The sequence below is a fragment of the Lissotriton helveticus genome, chromosome 9 (genome assembly GCF_964261635.1).
Source record: "Lissotriton helveticus chromosome 9, aLisHel1.1, whole genome shotgun sequence".
NCBI classification, from domain to species: Eukaryota; Metazoa; Chordata; class Amphibia; order Caudata; family Salamandridae; genus Lissotriton; species Lissotriton helveticus.
Window position 1 is genome coordinate 723,576,150 of NC_136070.1, and position 19,548 is coordinate 723,595,697.

General features: G+C 56.5%; 1 pseudogene; it reads left to right on the forward strand.

Moving 5' to 3' along the window:
- The first annotated feature begins 1,342 nt into the window (after nt 1-1,342).
- Nucleotides 1,343-1,724, forward strand: LOC144783640 (18S ribosomal RNA; annotated as a pseudogene).
- The last annotated feature ends 17,824 nt before the right edge of the window (nt 1,725-19,548 follow it).

A 19,548-nucleotide genomic window follows, 5' to 3' on the forward strand; every position in this document is an offset into this window, starting at 1 on the left:
TGGACTGGAAATAGGCATCCTCAGACTGGTTTTGGGGTATCACCTCTAATCAGCCAGGCTACCTTGATTCTGGTCACACAGAGAGCAAACGACTCTCGCCTAGGCGTACCCTTAGGCACTTTGGAAACGCATAGCAGCATCACAAAAAAACTTGAAGGACAGAGTGTTGAAACTTTTCATACACTCACCTCCAGTCAAAGATCTGGGCTTAATCCATCTTCATTTTGCTCTCCACGTCACCCCAGTTCTGCAACCAGCCATTTGTAAATCAGGCTTGACCCTGCTCCCCATGGGAACCTGCCTCGCCCGAACTGCCAAGCTTGGTCCTCCCTGGACTGGGAACAAGTATTCTGGGACTAGTTTCGGGGTATCACCCCTCATCAGCCACGCTACCTTGAATCCAGTGGTGCAGCAAGCAAGGAACCAACGTATAGGCATACCCTTAGCCACTTAGGGTACACATAGCAAAATCAGTAAATAAAATGATGGACAAAGTGTTGAAACTAGGGCTGGGCGTAGTTTGCGTAGTGCCACTACGCACACTATGCAGAATTTTGGGAAAAAATTATGGAAAACAGGGGTACGTCCTGAGGGTCCGTGTGCCTGGGACAGGGGTCCCTCGTGCCTGGGCGACTCACTGATCTCCCCAGCCTGGTTGGGTTGGAAAGCAGGGACCAGCCCCGGGGCCTGGGTTTGAGAGCCCCCGTCCAACGGCCTGCCAAGAGGCCATCTGCCCGGGACAAGGCTCCCTGGTGCAGAGCCCCGGAGACCTACAAGGCTCCCGGGCAGTCCTCCACCGGGCAGCTGGGCCCCAGGAGCGCTTGCGGGCCTGCCCATGCCTGAGGCCCAGCGTGGGGTTTCGGAGCCCCCCTGAGCCCTGCTTCCCGGAGCCCTGCATCCCCGGAGCCCTGCAGCCCCGAACCCTGTAGCCCCAAAGCCCTGCAACCTGGAGCCCTGCAGCCCCGGAGCCCTACAACGGTAGGCGGGCGGGAGCCCTCCCATGAAGGCTCGGGTGGGCAGCTGGGAGTCCTTTCAGTCTCGGCCATCTGGTTTTACCTTTCCCCTTGGCCATCTGGTCGCACGCAATGCTTTCCAATGGGGTGACCAGGGCAGCTGGGCCCCAGGAGCGCTTGCGGGCCTCCCCATGCCTGAGGCCCAGCGTGGGGTTTCGGGGCCCCCCTGAGCCCTGCAGCCCGGAGCCCTGCAGCCCCTGAGCCCTGCAGCCCCGAAGCCCTGCAGCCCCAGAGCACTGCAGCCCCGGAGCTCTGCACCCCGGAGCCCTGCAGCCCCTGAGCCCTGCAGCCCCTGAGCCCTGCAGCCCCGGAGCCCTGCAGCCCCGGAGCACTACAAGGGTAGGCGGGGCAGGAGCCCTCCCATGAAGGCTCGGGTGGGCAGCTGGGAGTCCTTTCGGTCCCGGCCATCTGGTTGTACCTTTCCCCTTGGCCATCTGGTCGCACGCAATGCTTTCCAATGGGGAGACCAGATGGCCGGGGAATCAGGGTTCGATTCCGGAGAGGGAGCCTGAGAAATGGCTACCACATCCAAGGAAGGCAGCACGCGCGCAAATTACCCACTCCCGACTCGGGGAGGTAGTGGCGAAAAATAACAATACTGGACTCTTTCGAGGCCCTGTAATTGGAATGAGTACACTTTAAATCCTTTAACGAGGATCCATTGGAGGGCAAGTCTGGTGCCAGCAGCCGCGGTAATTCCAGCTCGTGGTGGTGGATGTGGTGGTGGTGGTGGTGGTTGAATTGGTGGCAGACATGGTGGTAGTGAGCATGGTAGTGGACGTAGTGGTGGTGATGATAGATGTGGTGATGGTGGACATGGTGGTGTTGGTGGACGTAGTGGTGGTGGACATGGTGGTGGACATGGCGGGGTACATGAAGGTGGTGGACATGGTGGTGGTGGACGTGGTGGTGGTGGATGTGGTGGTGGTAAATGTGGTGGTGATGGTGGACGTGGTGGGGTGGATGTTGTGCTGGTTGTGGACATGGAGGTGGTGGACATGGTGGTGGTAGTGGTGGTGGGCGTGGTGGTGGTCGTGGTGGTGGTGGACATGGTGGTGGTGGATGTGATGGTGGACATGGTGGTGGTAGATGTGGTGGACATGGTGGTGATGGATATGGTGGTGGTGGACATGGTGGTGGTGGACGTGGTGGTGGTGAACATGGTGTTGGTGGACCTGGTAATGGTGGACGTGGTGGTGGTGGTGGTGGTGGACATGGTGTTGGTGGACATGGTGGTGGTGGACATTGTTGTGGTGGACTTGGTGGTAGTGGATATGGTGGTGGTGGAAGGGGTGGTGGTAGTGGATGTGGTGGTGGCTGTGGTGGTGGTGGAGGACATGGTGGTGGTGGACGTGGTGGTGGTAGATGTGGTGCTGGTGGTACATGTGGTGGTGGATGTGGATGTTGTGGTGGTGGACGTGGAGGTGGTGGATGTTCTGGTGGTGGTGGTAGTGGATGTGGTGGTGGTGGATGTGGTGGTGGTGGACATGGTGGTGGATGTGGTGGTGGTGGACGTGTTGCTGGTCTACGTGGTGGTGGTGGAGGACATGGTGGTGGTGGTAGATGTAGTGGTAAACGTTGTGGTGGACGTGGTGGTGATCGTGGTGGTGGACATGGTTGTGGTGGTGGATATGGTGGTGGATGTAGTGGTGGACATTGTGGTGGATGTAAAGGTGGTGGACATGGTGGTAGACATGGTGGTGGTGGTGGTGGTAGACGTGGTGGTGGTGGTGGACATGGTGGTGGTGGACATGGTGTTGGTGGACATGGTGGTGGTGGACATTGTTGTGGTGGACTTGGTGGTAGTGGATATGGTGGTGGTGGAAGGGGTGGTGGTAGTGGATGTGGTGGTGGCTATGGTGGTGGTGGAGGACATGGTGGTGGTGGACGTGATTGTGGTAGATGTGGTGCTGGTGGTACATGTGGTGGTGGACATGGTGGTGGTGGATGTAGATGTTGTGGTGGTGGACGTGGAGGTGGTGGATGTTCTGGTGGTGGTGGTAGTGGATGTTGTGGTGGTGGACGTGGTGGTGGTGGATGTTCTGGTGGTGGTGGTAGTGGATGTGGTGGTGGTGGATGTGGTGGTGGTGGACATGGTGGTGGTGGATATGGTGGTGGAAGTGGTGGTGGTGGATGTGTTGGTGGTCTACGTGGTGGTGGTGAAGGACATGGTGGTGGTGGTGGATGTGGTGGTGGACGTGGTGGTGATCGTGGTGGTGGACATGGTTGTGGTGGTGGATGTGGTGGTGGATGTAGTGGTGGACATTGTGGTGGATTTAAAGGTGGTGGACATGGTGGTAGACATGGTGGTGGTGGTGGTGGTAGACGTGGTGGTGGTAGACATGGTGGTAGTGGTGGATGTGGGGGTGGTGGACGTGGTGGTGGTGGATGTGGTGGTGGTGGACGTTGTGGTAGATATGGTGGTGGTGGACATGGTGGTGGTGGACATGGTGGTGGTGGATGCAGTGGTGGTGGATGTGGTAGTGATGGTGAACGTGGTGTGGTAGATGTGATGGTGGTGGTAGACGTGGTAGTGGTGGATGTGGTGGTGGTGCATGTGGTGGATGTGAACGTGGTGGTTGTGGACATGTTGGTGGAAGTGGTGGTGTTGCTGGACGTGGTGGTATATGTGGTGGTGGACATGGATGGGTTGGTGGTGGTGAAAGGGGTGGTGGATGTGGTGGTGGACATGGTGGTGGTGGTAGACATGGTGGTAGTGGATGTGTTGGAGGGGGACATGGTGGTGGTGATGGATGTTGTGGTGATGGACGTGGTGGTGGTGGATGTGGTGGTGGTAGTAGACGTGGTAGTGGTGGATGTGGTGGTGCATGTGGCGGATGTGTACGTGGTGATTGTGGACATGTTGGTGGAAGTGGTGGTGTTGCTGGACATGGTGGTATATGTGGTGGTGGACATGGATGGGGTGGTGGTGGTGAAAGGGGTGGTGGATGTGGTGGTGGACATGGTGGTGGTAGTAGACATGGTGGTAGTGGATGTGTTGGAGGGGGACATGGTGGTGGTGATGGATGTTGTGGTGGTGGACGTGGTGGTGGTGGATGTTCTGGTGGTGGTGGTAGTGGATGTGGTGGTGGATGTGATGGTGGTGGGCATGGTGGTGGTGGACATGGTGCTGGTGGATGTGTTGGTGGTCTACATGGTGGTGGTGAAGGACATGGTGGTGGTGGTGGATGTGGTGGTAGACTTGGTGGTGATCGTGGTGGTGGACATGGTTGTGGTGGTGGATGTGGTGGTGGATGTGGTGGTGGATGTAGTGGTGGACATTGTGGTGGATGTAAAGGTGGTGGACATGGAGGTAGACATGGTGGTGGTGGCGGTGGTGGTGGTGGTAGACGTGGTGGTGGACATGGTGGTAGTGGTGGATGTGGGGGTGGTGGACATGGTGGTGGTGGATGTGGTGGTGGACCTGGTGGTGGATGTGGTGGTGGTGGACATGGTGGGGGTGGAAGTGGTGGTGGTGGACATGGTGGTGGTGGATGTGGTGGTGGACATGGTGGTGGTGGTGGATGTTGTGGTAGATATAGTGGAAGTGGTGGTGTTGCTGGACATGGTGGTATATGTGGTGGTGGACATGGTTGGGGTGGTGGTGGTGAAAGGGGTGGTGGATGTGGTGGTGGACATGGTGGTGGTGGTAGACATGGTGGTAGTGGATGTGTTGGAGGGGGACATGGTGGTGGTGATGGATGTTTTGGTGATGGACGTGGTGGTGGTGGATGTGGGGTGGTAGTAGATGTGGTGGTGGTGGTGGATGTGGTGGTGGTGGACGAGGTGGTAGACATGGTGGTGGACATGGTGGTGGTGGTGGATGTGGTGGTAGATGTGGTAGTAGACATGGTGGTGGTGGACGAGGTGGTGGACATGGTTATGGACATGGTGGTGGTGACATGGTGGTGGACATGGTGGTAGATGTAGTGGTGGTGGATGTGGTGGTGGTGGAGATGGAAGTGGTGGTAGACATGGTGGTGGTAGACATGGTGATGGTGAGCATGGTGGTGGATGTAGTGGTGGTATATGTGGTGGTGGGGGACATGGTGGTGTTGGTGGACGTAAGGGTGGTGGACATGGTGGTGGACATGGTGGTGGTGGTAGTGGATGTGGTGGTGATGGTGGACGTTGTGGTGGATGTTGTGGTGTTGGTGGTTGTGGTGGTGGTGGTGGACTGGTGGTCATGGACGTGGTGGTGGAAGTGGTGGTGGTGGAGGACATGGTGGTGGATGTGGTGGTGGATATGGTGGTGTTGGTGGATGTAGAGGTGGTGGACATGGCAGTGTACATGGTGGTGGTGGACGTGGTGGTGGTGGACGTGGTGGTGGTAGATGTGGTGGTGATGGTGGACATGATGGTGGTGGATGTGGTGGTGGTTGTGGACATGGTGGCGGTGGACGTGGTTGTGGGTAAAGTGGTGATAGATGATGTGGTGGTGGTGTAAGTGGTTGTGGTGGATGTGGTGGTGGTGAATGTGGTGGTGGTGGACAAGGTGGTGGTGGATGTGGTGGTGGTGGATGTAGATGTGGTGGAGGTGGTGGATGTGGTGTGGTGGATGTGGTGGTGGTAGTAGTGGTGGTTTTGGATGTGATGGTGGACATGGTGGTGGTGGACGTGGTCATTGTGAACGTGATGGTGGACATGGTGGTGAGGGACGTGGTGGTGGTGGACATGGTGGTGGTGGATGTGGTGGTGGTGGTGGATGTGGTGGTGGTGGACGTGGTGGTGGTGGATGTGGTTGTGGTGGACAAGGGCAGTGGTGGATGTGGTAGTAGTGGATGTGGTGGTGGATGTGGTGGTGGTAGAAGTGGTGGTAGTGGTAGACGTGGTGGTATTGGATGTGGTGGTGGTGAGGACGTGGTGGTGGTGGAGGACGTGGTGGTGGTGGACATGGTGGTGGTGGACATGTTGGTGGTGGTGGTGGATGTGGTGGTAGACATGTTGGTGATGGATGTGGGGGTGGACGTGGTTGTGGATATGAAGGTGGTGGATATGGTGGTAGATGTGGTGCTGGTGGACATGGTGGTAGACGTGGTGGTGGTTGACATGGTTGACATGTTGGTTTGTTTGGTGGTGGTGGATGTGGGGGTAGACATGCTGGTGGTGGACGTGGTGGTGGTGGACGTGGTGGTAGTGGTGGACATGTTGGTGGTGGTGGATGTGGTGGTGGTGTATGTGGTTGTGATTGAATTTGTGGATGTGGTGGTGGTGCATGTGGTGGTGGTGGATGTGGTGGTGGTGGTGGACGTGTTGGTGGTGGATGTGGTAGTGGTGGTGGACATGGTGGTGGTGGACATAGTGGTGGACATGGTGTTGGTGGTGGTATTGGACGTGGTGGTAGATGTGGTGGTGGATGTGGTTGTGGTGGTGAATGTGGTGGTGGTGGACGTGGTGGTGGCGGATGTGGTGATGGTGGATGTGGTGGTGGTGGAGGATGTGGTGGTGGAGGACATTGTGGTGGTGGACATGGTGGTGGTGGACGTGGTGGTGGTGGATATGGTGGTAGACATGGTGGTGTTGGACGTGGTAGTAGACATGGTGGTGGACATGGTGGTGGTGGTGGATGTGGTGGTAGATGTGGTAGTAGACGTGGTGGTGGTGGACGAGGTGGTAGACATGGTAATGGACATGGTGGTGGTGACATGGTGGTGGTGGTGGACATGGTGGTAGATGTAGTGGTGGTGGATGTGGTGGTGGTGGTGATGGAAGTGGTGGTAGACATGGTGGTGGTAGACATGGTGATGGTGAGCATGGTGGTGGATGTAGTGGTGGTATATGTGGTGGTGGGGGACATGGTGGTGTTGGTGGACGTAAGGGTGGTGGACATGGTGGTGGACATGGTGGTGGTGGTAGTGGATGTGGTGGTGATGGTGGAGGTGGTGGTCATGGATGTGGTGGTGGAAGTGGTGGTGGTGGAGGACATGGTGGTGGATGTGGTGGTGGGTATGGTGGTGTTGGTGGATGTAGAGGTGGTGGATATGGCAGTGTACATGGTGGTGGTGGACATGGTGGTGGTGGACGTGGTGGTGGTATATGTGGTGGTGATGGTGGTCATGATGGTGGTGGATGTGGTGGTGGTTGTGGACATGGTGGCGGTGGACGTGGTGATGGTTAAAGTGGTGATAGATGATGTGGTGGTGGTGTAAGTGGTTGTGGTGGATGTGGTGCTGGTGAATGTGGTGGTGGTGGACATGGTGGTGGTGGTAGTGGATGTGGTGGTGGTGGATGTAGGTGTGGTGGAGGTGGTGGATGTGGTGTGGTGGGTGTGGTGGTGGTGGTAGTGTTGGTGTTGGAAGTGGTGGTTTTGGATGTGATGGTGGACATGGTGGTGGTGGACGTGGTGATTGTGGATGTGATGGAGGACATGGTGGTGAGGGACGTGGTGGTGGTGGACATGGTGGTGGTGGATGTGGTGGTGGTGGTGGATGTGGTGGTGGTGGACGTGGTGGTGGTGGATGTGGTGGATGTGGTTGTGGTGGACGAGGGCAGTGGTGGATGTGGTAGTAGTGGATGTGGTGGTGGATGTGATGGTGGTAGAAGTGGTGGTAGTGGTAGAGGTGGTGGTATTGGATGTGGTGGTGGTGAGGACATGGTGGTGGTGGAGGACGTGGTGGTGGTGGACATGGTGGTGGTGGACATGTTGGTGGTGGTGGTGGATGTGGTGGTAGACATGTTGGTGATGGATGTGGGGGTGGACGTGGTTGTGGATATGAAGGTGGTGGATATGGTGGTAGATGTGGTGCTGGTGGACATGGTGGTAGACGTGGTGGTGGTTGACATGGTTGACATGGTGGTTTGTTTGGTGGTGGTGGATGTGGGGGTAGACATGGTGGTGGTGGACGTGGTGGTGGTGGACATGGTGGTAGTGGTGGAAATGTTGGTGGTGGTGGTGGACATGGTGGTGGATGTGGTGGTGGATGTGGTGGTGGACGTGGTGGTGGTGGACCTAGTGGTGGTGGACATGGTGGTGGTGGACGTGGTGGTGGTAGATGTGGTGGACATGGTGGAGGATATGGTGATGGCGGCCGTGGTGGTGGTGAATAAGCATGGGCGGATTTTGCGAATTGGCAATCCGCGAAATTGCGTATTTACGGATTCGTAATCCGCAAAATCCACGAACTCTCGCGAATTTGCGGATTTTTTTTTTTGTGTTCGCAAGGATTTCTGCCAGTTCGTGCGGATTTTGTACCAGTTCGCAAATGCGAACTTACTTTTCGGGTAGCAACGGTCGCAAACATGTTGTTTCTACATCTGGTTCATCACAGCACCCTCTGTTTCACCACTGCCACCCTCTGTTTCACCACTGCCACCCTCTGGCTCACCCATGCCACCCTCTGGCTCACCCATGCCACCCTCTAGTTCATCACTCTAGATTATGGGTGGAAAAGCACACCTGCCCTGCCTCAACTGACATAAATGAATTAGGGGCTGATTAATGTGTTACTGAATTTGAACTTCCTGCTGGAACCTGCTTCCTTATCTGTAATTGCTTTCTCTGAGCCTGCTGTGAGGGTCAGAGCAGGGTCATAGAATAGTTGCAAGTAGGCAACTGAACTCTGAAGGGGCCCCTCAGGAAGCACTACAGGGAATGGTTACTAATGATAAGATTGAACTTTTGCACCTGCTGAGTGCTTTCAGTTTAGCAAAAAACCAAATATCCAGCAGCATCCACAAAAAGTAATCCTTCCAGGCACTACAGGGAATGGTTACTAATGATAAGATTGAACTTTTGCACCTGCTGAGCGCTTCCAGGTCAAGATCCAAATCAAAGTGACCAGCACATGAAGAAAGCACTGAGAGGAGCCTGCTGGACAGGAACAGGAAGTTGGAGACTGTGGGGCACTTCCTTCCTCCCACCCCCCCCCCCAAATGGACTCCTTGCAAAAAAAAAGTGCAGGCAAATGTCAACCTGAGGAGTTATTCTGATAAAAATCATAATTTTCAAGGTTTATGCTGCCTGCTGGTGGATTTCTTGTGCGAAATTGCAAATTTTGCAATCTCGCAATTGCGAGATTGTCGCTGCCCGCCGCATCTATGTTTTCGCAAGTGTTTACTCCCGCGAAATTGTATAGTATTCTAGTTGACAAGTGCGACCAAGCAAAAAAATCCGCTTCGCACGGATTTACGAATTTTCGGTAAGTTCGCGAGAGTTCGCGGATTGCGAACTTGCCGAAAATCCGCAAAATCCGCGAGCGGAACGGATTTTACGCCCATGCTTAGCGGTGAACGTGGTGTTTTTGGTGGTGGACCTGGTAGTGGTGTACTTGGTGGTGGTGGATGTGGTGGTGGTGGTGGACATGGTGGTGGTGGACATGGTGTTGGTGTACATGGCGGTGGTGGACATGGTGTTGGTGGACATGGTGTTGGTGGACGTTGTTGTGGTGGACATGGTGGTGGTGGATGTGGTAGTGGACGTGGTAGTGGACATGGTGGTGGTGGATGTGGTAGACATGGTGGTGGTGGACATGCTGGTGGTGTACCTGGTGGTGGATGTGGTGCTGGGGGTAGACATGGTGGTGGTGGATGTATTGGTGGACGTGGTGGTGGTGGCTGTTATTGTGGTGGATGTTGTGGTGGTGGTGGTAGTGGATGTGGTGGTGTTGGACATGGTGGTGGTGGACATGGTGGTGGTGGGTGTGGTGGTGGTGGTGGTGGACGTGGTGGTGGTGGATGTGGTGGTGTTGGATGTGGTGGTGGATGTGGTGGTGGATGTGGTGGTGGTGGACATGGTGGTGGACATGGTAGTGGTGGATGTGGTGATTGTGGACATGATGGTGGACATGGTGGTGGTGGTGTTGGACATGGTGGTGGTGGATGTGGTGGTGGTGGTGGACATGGTGGTGGTGGACATGGTGGTGGTGGATGTGGTCGTGGTGGATATGGTAGTGGTGGATGTGGTGGAGGTTGACCTGGTGGTTGTGGTGGACGTGGAGGTGGTGGATGTGGTGGTGGTCTACATGGTGGTGGTGAGGACATGGTGGTGGTGGTGGATGTGATGGTAGTGGATGAGGTGGTGGTGAATGTGGCAGTGGTGGATGTGATGGTAGACATGGTGTTGGTCGACGTGGTGGTGATCGTGGACTTGGTTGTGGTGGTGGATGTGGTGGTGGACGTAGTGGTGCACATTGTGGTGGATGTGAAGGTGGTGGACGGGTTGGTAGACATGGTGGTGGTAGACGCGGTGGTGGTAGACATGGTGGTAGTTCTGGATGTGGTTGTGGTTGTGGTGGACATGGTGGACATGGTGGACATGGTGGTGGACATGGTTGTGGTGGTGGACATGGTGGGGGTGGACGTGGTGGTGGTGGACATGGTGGTGGTGGATGAGGTGGTGGATGTGGTGGTGGTGAACATGGTGAATGTGGTGGTGGTTGTGGTGGTGGAAGTGGTGGTGGATGTGATGGTGGACATTGTGGTGGCGGTGGACGTTGTGGTGGTAGATATGGTGGTGGTGGACGTGGTGGTGAATGCAGTGGTGGTGGACATGGTAGGTGATGGTGGATGTGGTGTGGTAGATGTGGTAGTGGTGCTAGATGTGGTGGTGGATGTGGTGGACATGTTGGTGGTGGACATGGTGGTGGTGGTGCTTGTGGTTGTGGTGGATGTGGTGGTCTTGGACATGGTGGTGGAAGTGGAGGTTGACATGGTGGTGGTCATGGTGGTGGCCGTGGTGGTGTTGCTGGACATGGTGGTATTTGTGGTGGTGGACATGGATGGGGTGGTGGTGGTGGAAGGGGTGGAGGATGTGGTGGTGGATGTGGTGGTGGTGGACATGGTGGTGGTGGGTGTGGTGGTGGTGGACGTGGTGGTGGTTGTGGTAGTGGATGTGGTGGTGGTGGGCATGGTGGTGGATGTGGTGGTGGTGGTGGACGTGTTGGTGGTGGATGTGGTGGTGGTGGACGTGGTGGTAGACATGGTGGTGGTAGACGTGGTGGTGGTGGACATGGTGGTAGTGGTGGACATGGTGGTGGTGGATGTGGTGGTGATGGAAGTGGTGCTGGTGGACATGGTGGTGGATGTGGTGGTGGACGTGGTGGACATGGTGGTGGTGGATGTGGTGGACATAGTGCTGGTGGACCTGGTGGGGGTGAATGTGTTGGTGGGAGAAGTGGTGGTGATAGTGGACATGGTGATGGTGGATGTGGTGGTGGTGGATGTGGTGCTGGTGGTGGACATGGCGGTGGTGGACATGGTGGTGGTCGATGTGGTGGTAGAGGATGTGGTGGTGGTGTACATGGTTGTGATGGAGGATGTGGTGGTGGTGGATGTGGTTTTGGTGGATGTGGTGGTGGATGTGGTGGTGGACGTGGTGGTAGATGTGGTGGTGGTGGTGGACATGGTGGTAGTGGTGGACGTGGTGGTGGTGGATGTGGTGGTGGTGGTGGATGTGGTGGTGGTGGACATGGTGGTGGACGTGGTGGTGGTAGACGTGGTGGACATGGTGGTGGTGGATGTGGTGGACATTGTGCTGGTGGACCTGGTGGTGGATGTGTTGGTGGTAGAATTGGTGATGGTGGACATGGTGGTAGTGGTGGAGGTGGTGGTGGTGGATGTGGTGGTGGTTGTGGGTGTGGTGGTGGTTGACATGATGGTGGTGGACATGGTGGTGGACGTGGTGGTGGTAGACGTGGTGGACATGGTGGTGGTGGATGTGGTGGACATTGTGCTGGTGGACCTGGTGGTGGATGTGTTGGTGGTAGAAGTGGTGATGGTGGACATGGTGGAGGTGGATGTAATGGTGGTGGATGTGGTGCTGGTGATGGACATTGTTATGGCGGACATGGTAGTGGTAGTGGGCGTGGTAGTGGTGGACGTGGTGGTGTTGGATGTGGATGTGGTGGTGGACGTGGTGAAGGTGGTGGTGGTGGACGTGGTGGTGGTGAATGTGATGGTGGACATGGTGGTGGTGGTTGTGGATATGGTGGTGGACGTGGTGGTGGACATGGTGGTGGTGGGCGTGGTGGTGGTGGACATGCTGGACGTGGTGGTGATGGTGGATGTGGTGGTGTTGCAGGTGGTGGTAGACATGGTGGTGGTGGTGGATGTCGTTGTGGTGGACATGGTGGTGGTGGATGTGGTGGACATTGTGCTGGTGGACCTGGTGGTGAATGGGTTGGTGGTAGAAGTGGTGATGGTGGACATGGTGGAGGTGGATGTGATGGTGGTGGATGTGGTGCTGGTGATGGACATTGTCATGGTGGACATGGTAGTGATTGTGGGCGTGGTAGTGGTGGATGTGGTGGTGTTGGATATGGATGTGGTGGTGGACCTGGTGATGGTGGTGGTGGTGGTGGTGGACGTGGTGATGGTGGATGTGATGGTGGACATGGTGGTGGTAGTTTTGGATGTGGTGGTGGAGGTGGTAGTGGTGGTGGACATGGTGGTGGTGGGAGTGGTAGTAGTGGACGTGCTGGATGTGGTGGTAATGGTGGATGTGGTGGTGGTGGTGGACATGGTAGTGGTGGATGTGGTGGTGGTTGATGTGGTGATGGTGGTGGACGTGGTGGTGGTGAATGTGGTGGTGGTCTACATGGTGGTGGTGAGGACATGGTGCTGCTGGTGGATGTGATGGTGGTGGATGAGGTGGTGGTGAATGTGGTGGTGGTGGATGTGGTGGTAGACATGGTGGTGGTGGACATGGTGGTGATCCTGGTCATGGACATGGTTGTGGTGGTGGATGTGGTGGTGGATGTAGTGGTGGACATTGTGGTGGATGTGAAGGTGATGGACGGGGTGGTAGACATGGTGGTGATGGTGGTGGTAGATGTGGTGGTGGTAGACAAGGTTGTAGTTTTGGATGTGGTTGTGGTAGTGGTGGACGTGGTGGACATGGTGGTGGTGGATGAGGTGGTGGACGTGGTGGTGGTGGACATGGTGGACGTGGTGGTGGTTGTGGTGGTGGAAGTGATGGTGGTGGTGGATGTGATGGTGGACATTGTGGTGGTGGTGGACGTTGTGGTGGTGGACGTGGTGGTGGTGTTCATGGTAGGTGATGGTGGACGTGGTGTGGTAGATGTGGTAGTGGTGGTAGATGTGGTGGTGGATGTGGTGGTGGTGGTGCTTGTGGTTGTGGTGGACATGGTGGTTGTGGACATGGTGGTGGAAATGGTGGTGGACATGGTGGTGGACGTGGTGGTGTTGCTGGACATGGTGGTATATGCGGTGGTGGACATGGACGGGGTAGTGGTGGTGGAAGGGGTGGTGGATGTGGTGGTGGACGTGGTGGTGGTGGTAGACATGTTGGTGGTGGACGTTGTGGACATGGTGGTGGATGTGTTGGAGGGAGACATGGTGGTGGTTATGGACGTTGTGGTGGTGGACGTGGTGGTGGCGGATGTGGTGGTGGTGGTGTTGTATGTGGTGGTGGTTGTGGTAGTGGATATGGTGGTGGATGTGGTGGTGGTGGATGTGGTGGACATGTTGGTGGTGGATGTGGTAGTGGTGGTGGACATGGTGGTGGTGGTGGACCTGGTGGTGGTGGATGTGGTGGTGGTGGACATGGTGGTGGTGGTTGTGGTGGTGGAGGACGTGGTGGTGGTGTACGTGGTGGTGGTTGTGGTAGTAGATGTGGTGGTGGGCGTGGTGGTGGATGTGTTGGTGGTAGATGTGGTGGTGGACGTGTTGGTGGTGGAATTGATGGTAGACATGGTGGTGGTAGATGTGGTGGTTGTGGTAGACATGGTGGTAGTGGTGGACGTGGGGGTGGTGGATGTGGTGGTAGTGGACGTGGTGGTAGACATGGTGGTGGTAGACATGGTGGTGGTGGACATGGTGGTAGTGGTGGACATGGTGGTGGTGGATGTGGTGGTGATGGACATGGTGGTGGTGGACATGGTGGTGGATGTGGTGGTGGACGTGGTGGTGGTGAATGCGGTGGACATAGTCTTGGTGGACCTGGTGGTGGTAGATGTGTTGGTGGTAGAAGTGGTGGTGATGGTGGACATGGTGATGGTGGATGTGATGGTGGTGGATGTGGTGCTGCTGGTGGACATGGCAGTGGTGGACATGGTGGTGGTGGATGTGTTGGTGGAGGATGTGGTGGTGGTGGACGTGGTGGTAGACATGGTGGTGGTAGACATGGTGGTGGTGGACATGGTGGTAGTGGTGGACATGGTGGTGGTGGATGTGGTGGTGATGGACATGGTGGTGGTGGACATGGTGGTGGATGTGGTGGTGGACGTGGTGGACGTGGTGGTGGTGGATGCGGTGGACATAGTCTTGGTGGACCTGGTGGTGGTAGATGTGTTGGTGGTAGAAGTGGTGGTGATGGTGGACATGGTGATGGTGGATGTGATGGTGGTGGATGTGGTGCTGCTGGTGGATATGGCGGTGGTGGACATTGTGGTGGTGGATGTGTTGGTGGAGGATGTGGTGGTGGTGGACGTGGTTGTGGTGGAGGATGTGGTGGTGGTGGATGTGGTGGTGGTGGATGTGGTGGTGGACGTGGTGGTAGATGTGGTGGTGGTGGACGTGGTGGTAGACATGGTGGTGGTAGACATTGTGGTGGTGCACATGGTGGTAGTGGTGGATGTGGTGGTGGTGGATGTGGTGGTGGTGGTGGATGTGGTGGTGGTGGACATGATGGTGGTGGATGTGGTGGTGGTGGACATGGTGGTGGACATGGTGGTGGATGTGGAGGTGGTAGACGTGGTGGACTTGGTGGTGGTGGATGTGATGGACATTGTGCTGATGGACCTGGTGGTGGATGTGTTGGTAGTAGAAGTTGTGATGGTGGACATGGTGGAGGTGGATGTGATGGTGGTGGATGTGGTGCTGGTGATGGACATTGTTATGGTGGACATGGTGGTGGTAGTGGGCGTGGTAGTGGTGGACGTGGTGGTGTTTGATGTGGATGTGGTGGTGGACGTGGTGATGGTGGTGGTGGTGGACGTGGTGGTGGTGGATGTGATGGTGGACATGGTGGTGGTGGTTGTGGATGTGGTGGTGGACGTGGTGGTGGTAGTGGACATGGTGGTGGTGGGCGTGGTGGTGGTGGACGTGCTGGACGTGGTGGTGATGGTGGATGTGGTGGTGTTGCAGGTGGTGGTAGACATGGTGGTGCGGGTGGATGTCGTTGTGGTGGACATGGTGGTGGTTGATGTGGTGGTGGTGGACATAGTGGTGGTGGTTGTGGTGGTGGAGGACGTGGTGGTGGTGTACGTGGTGGTGGTTGTGGTAGTAGATGTGGTGGTGGGCGTGGTGGTGGATGTGTTGGTGGTAGATGTGGTGGTGGACGTGTTGGTGGTGGAATTGATGGTAGACATGGTGGTGGTAGATGTGGTGGTTGTGGTAGACATGGTGGTAGTGGTGGACGTGGGGGTGGTGGATGTGGTGGTAGTGGACGTGGTGGTAGACATGGTGGTGGTAGACATGGTGGTGGTGAACATGGTGGTAGTGGTGGACATGGTGGTGGTGGATGTGGTGGTGATGGACATGGTGGTGGTGGACATGGTGGTGGATGTGGTGGTGGACGTGGTGGTGGTGAATGCGGTGGACATAGTCTTGGTGGACCTGGTGGTGGTAGATGTGTTGGTGGTAGAAGTGGTGGTGATGGTGGACATGGTGATGGTGGATGTGATGGTGGTGGATGTGGTGCTGCTGGTGGACATGGCAGTGGTGGACATGGTGATGGTGGATGTGTTGGTGGAGGATGTGGTGGTGGTGGACGTGGTGGTAGACATGGTGGTGGTAGACATGGTGGTGGTGGACATGGTGGTAGTGGTGGACATGGTGGTGGTGGATGTGGTGGTGATGGACATGGTGGTGGTGGACATGGTGGTGGATGTGGTGGTGGACGTGGTGGACGTGGTGGTGGTGGATGCGGTGGACATAGTCTTGGTGGACCTGGTGGTGGTAGATGTGTTGGTGGTAGAAGTGGTGGTGATGGTGGACATGGTGATGGTGGATGTGATGGTGGTGGATGTGGTGCTGCTGGTGGACATGGCGGTGGTGGACATTGTGGTGGTGGATGTGTTGGTGGAGGATGTGGTGGTGGTGGACGTGGTTGTGGTGGAGGATGTGGTGGTGGTGGATGTGGTGGTGGTGGATGTGGTGGTGGACGTGGTGGTAGATGTGGTGGTGGTAGACATTGTGGTGGTGCACATGGTGGTAGTGGTGGATGTGGTGGTGGTGGATGTGGTGGTGGTGGTGGATGTGGTGGTGGTGGACATGATGGTGGTGGATGTGGTGGTGGTGGACATGATGGTGGTGGACATGGTGGTGGATGTGGAGGTGGTAGACGTGGTGGACTTGGTGGTGGTGGATGTGATGGACATTGTGCTGATGGACCTGGTGGTGGATGTGTTGGTAGTAGAAGTTGTGATGGTGGACATGGTGGAGGTGGATGTGATGGTGGTGGATGTGGTGCTGGTGATGGACATTGTTATGGTGGACATGGTGGTGGTAGTGGGCGTGGTAGTGGTGGACGTGGTGGTGTTTGATGTGGATGTGGTGGTGGATGTGGTGATGGTGGTGGTGGTGGACGTGGTGGTGGTGGATGTGATGGTGGACATGGTGGTGGTGGTTGTGGATGTGGTGGTGGACGTGGTGGTGGTAGTGGACATGGTGGTGGTGGGCGTGGTGGTGGTGGACGTGCTGGACGTGGTGGTGATGGTGGATGTGGTGGTGTTGCAGGTGGTGGTAGACATGGTGGTGGGGGTGGATGTCGTTGTGGTGGACATGGTGGTGGTGGATGTGGTGGACATTGTGCTGGTGGACCTGGTGGTGGATCTGTTGGTGGTAGAAGTGGTGGTGGTGGACATGGTGGTGGTGGTGGACATGCTGGACGTGGTGGTGATGGTGGATGTGGTGGTGTTGCAGGTTGTGGTAGACATGGTGGTGGGGGTGGATGTCGTTGTGGTGGACATGGTGGTGGTGAATGTGGTGGTGGTGGACATGGTGGTGGTGGTTGTGGTGGTGGAGGACGTGGTGGTGATGTACGTGGTGGTGGTGGATGTGGTGGTGGTCTACATGGTGGTGGTGATGTGATGGACATTGTGCTGATGGACCTGGTGGTGGATGTGTTGGTAGTAGAAGTTGTGATGGTGGACATGGTGGAGGTGGATGTGATGGTGGTGGATGTGGTGCTGGTGATGGACATTGTTATGGTGGACATGGTGGTGGTAGTGGGCGTGGTAGTGGTGGACGTGGTGGTGTTTGATGTGGATGTGGTGGTGGACGTGGTGATGGTGGTGGTGGTGGACGTGGTGGTGGTGGATGTGATGGTGGACATGGTGGTGGTGGATGTGGATGTGGTGGTGGACATGGTGGTGGTAGTGGACATGGTGGTGGTGGGCGTGGTGGTGGTGGACGTGCTGGACGTGGTGGTGATGGTGGATGTGGTGGTGTTGCAGGTGGTGGTAGACATGGTGGTGGGCGTGGATGTCGTTGTGGTGGACATGGTGGTGGTGGATGTGGTGGTGGTGGACATGGTGGTGGTGGTTGTGGTGGTGGAGGACGTGGTGGTAGACATGGTGGTGGTAGACATTGTGGTGGTGCACATGGTGGTAGTGGTGGATGTGGTGGTGGTGGATGTGGTGGTGGTGGTGGATGTGGTGGTGGTGGACATGATGGTGGTGGATGTGGTGGTGGTGGACATGATGGTGGTGGACATGGTGGTGGATGTGGAGGTGGTAGACGTGGTGGACTTGGTGGTGGTGGATGTGATGGACATTGTGCTGATGGACCTGGTGGTGGATGTGTTGGTAGTAGAAGTTGTGATGGTGGACATGGTGGAGGTGGATGTGATGGTGGTGGATGTGGTGCTGGTGATGGACATTGTTATGGTGGACATGGTGGTGGTAGTGGGCGTGGTAGTGGTGGACGTGGTGGTGTTTGATGTGGATGTGGTGGTGGACGTGGTGATGGTGGTGGTGGTGGACGTGGTGGTGGTGGATGTGATGGTGGACATGGTGGTGGTGGTTGTGGATGTGGTGGTGGACGTGGTGGTGGTAGTGGACATGGTGGTGGTGGGCGTGGTGGTGGTGGACGTGCTGGACGTGGTGGTGATGGTGGATGTGGTGGTGTTGCAGGTGGTGGTAGACATGGTGGTGGGGGTGGATGTCGTTGTGGTGGACATGGTGGTGGTGGATGTGGTGGACATTGTGCTGGTGGACCTGGTGGTGGATCTGTTGGTGGTAGAAGTGGTGGTGGTGGACATGGTGGTGGTGGTGGACATGCTGGACGTGGTGGTGATGGTGGATGTGGTGGTGTTGGAGGTGGTGGTAGACATGGTGGTGGTGGTGGACATGGTGGTGGTGGATGTGGTGGTGGTCTACATGGTGGTGGTGAGGACATGGTGCTGGTGGTGGATGTGATGGTGGTGGATGAGGTGGTGGTGAATGTGGTGGTGGTGGATGTGGTGGTAGACATGGTGGTGGTGGACATGGTGGTGATCGTGGTCATTGACATGGTTGTGGTGGTGGATGTGGTGGTGGATGTAGTGGTGGACATTGTGGTGAATGTGAAGGTGGTGGACAGGGTGGTAGACATGGTGGTGATGGTGGTGGTGTACGTGGTGGTGGTTGTGGTAGTAGATGTGGTGGTGGGCGTGGTGGTGGATGTGTTGGTGGTAGATGTGGTGGTGGACGTGTTGGTGGTAGACTTGATGGTAGACATGGTGGTGGTAGATGTGGTGGTTGTGGTAGACATGGTGGTAGTGGTGGACGTGGGGGTGGTGGATGTGGTGGTAGTGGACGTGGTGGTGGACATGGTGGTGGTAGACGTGGTGGTGGTGGACATGGTGGTAGTGGTGGACATGGTGGTGGTGGATATGGTGGGGATGGACATGGTGGTGGATGTGGTGGTGGACGTGGTGGACGTGGTGGTGGTGGATGCGGTGGACATAGTCTTGGTGGCCCTGGTGGTGGTAGATGTGTTGGTGGTAGAAGTGGTGGTGATGGTGGACATGGTGATGGTGGATGTGATGGTGGTGGATGTGGTGCTGCTGGTGGACATGGCAGTGGTGGACATGGTGGTGGTGGATGTGTTGGTGGAGGATGTGGTGGTGGTGGACGTGGTGGTAGACATGGTGGTGGTAGACATGGTGGTGGTGGACATGGTGGTAGTGGTGGACATGGTGGTGGTGGATGTGGTGGTGATGGACATGGTGGTGGTGGACATGGTGGTGGATGTGGTGGTGGATGTGGTGGATGTGGTGGTGGTGGATGCGGTGGACATAGTCTTGGTGGACCTGGTGGTGGTAGATGTGTTGGTGGTAGAAGTGGTGGTGATGGTGGACATGGTGATGGTGGATGTGATGGTGGTGGATGTGGTGCTGCTGGTGGACATGGCGGTGGTGGACATTGTGGTGGTGGATGTGTTGGTGGAGGATGTGGTGGTGGTGGACGTGGTTGTGGTGAAGGATGTGGTGGTGGTGGATGTGGTGGTGGTGGATGTGGTGGTGGACGTGGTGGTAGATGTGGTGGTGGTGGACGTGGTGGTAGACATGGTGGTGGTAGACATTGTGGTGGTGCACATGGTGGTAGTGGTGGATGTGGTGGTGGTGGATGTGGTGGTGGTGGTGGATGTGGTG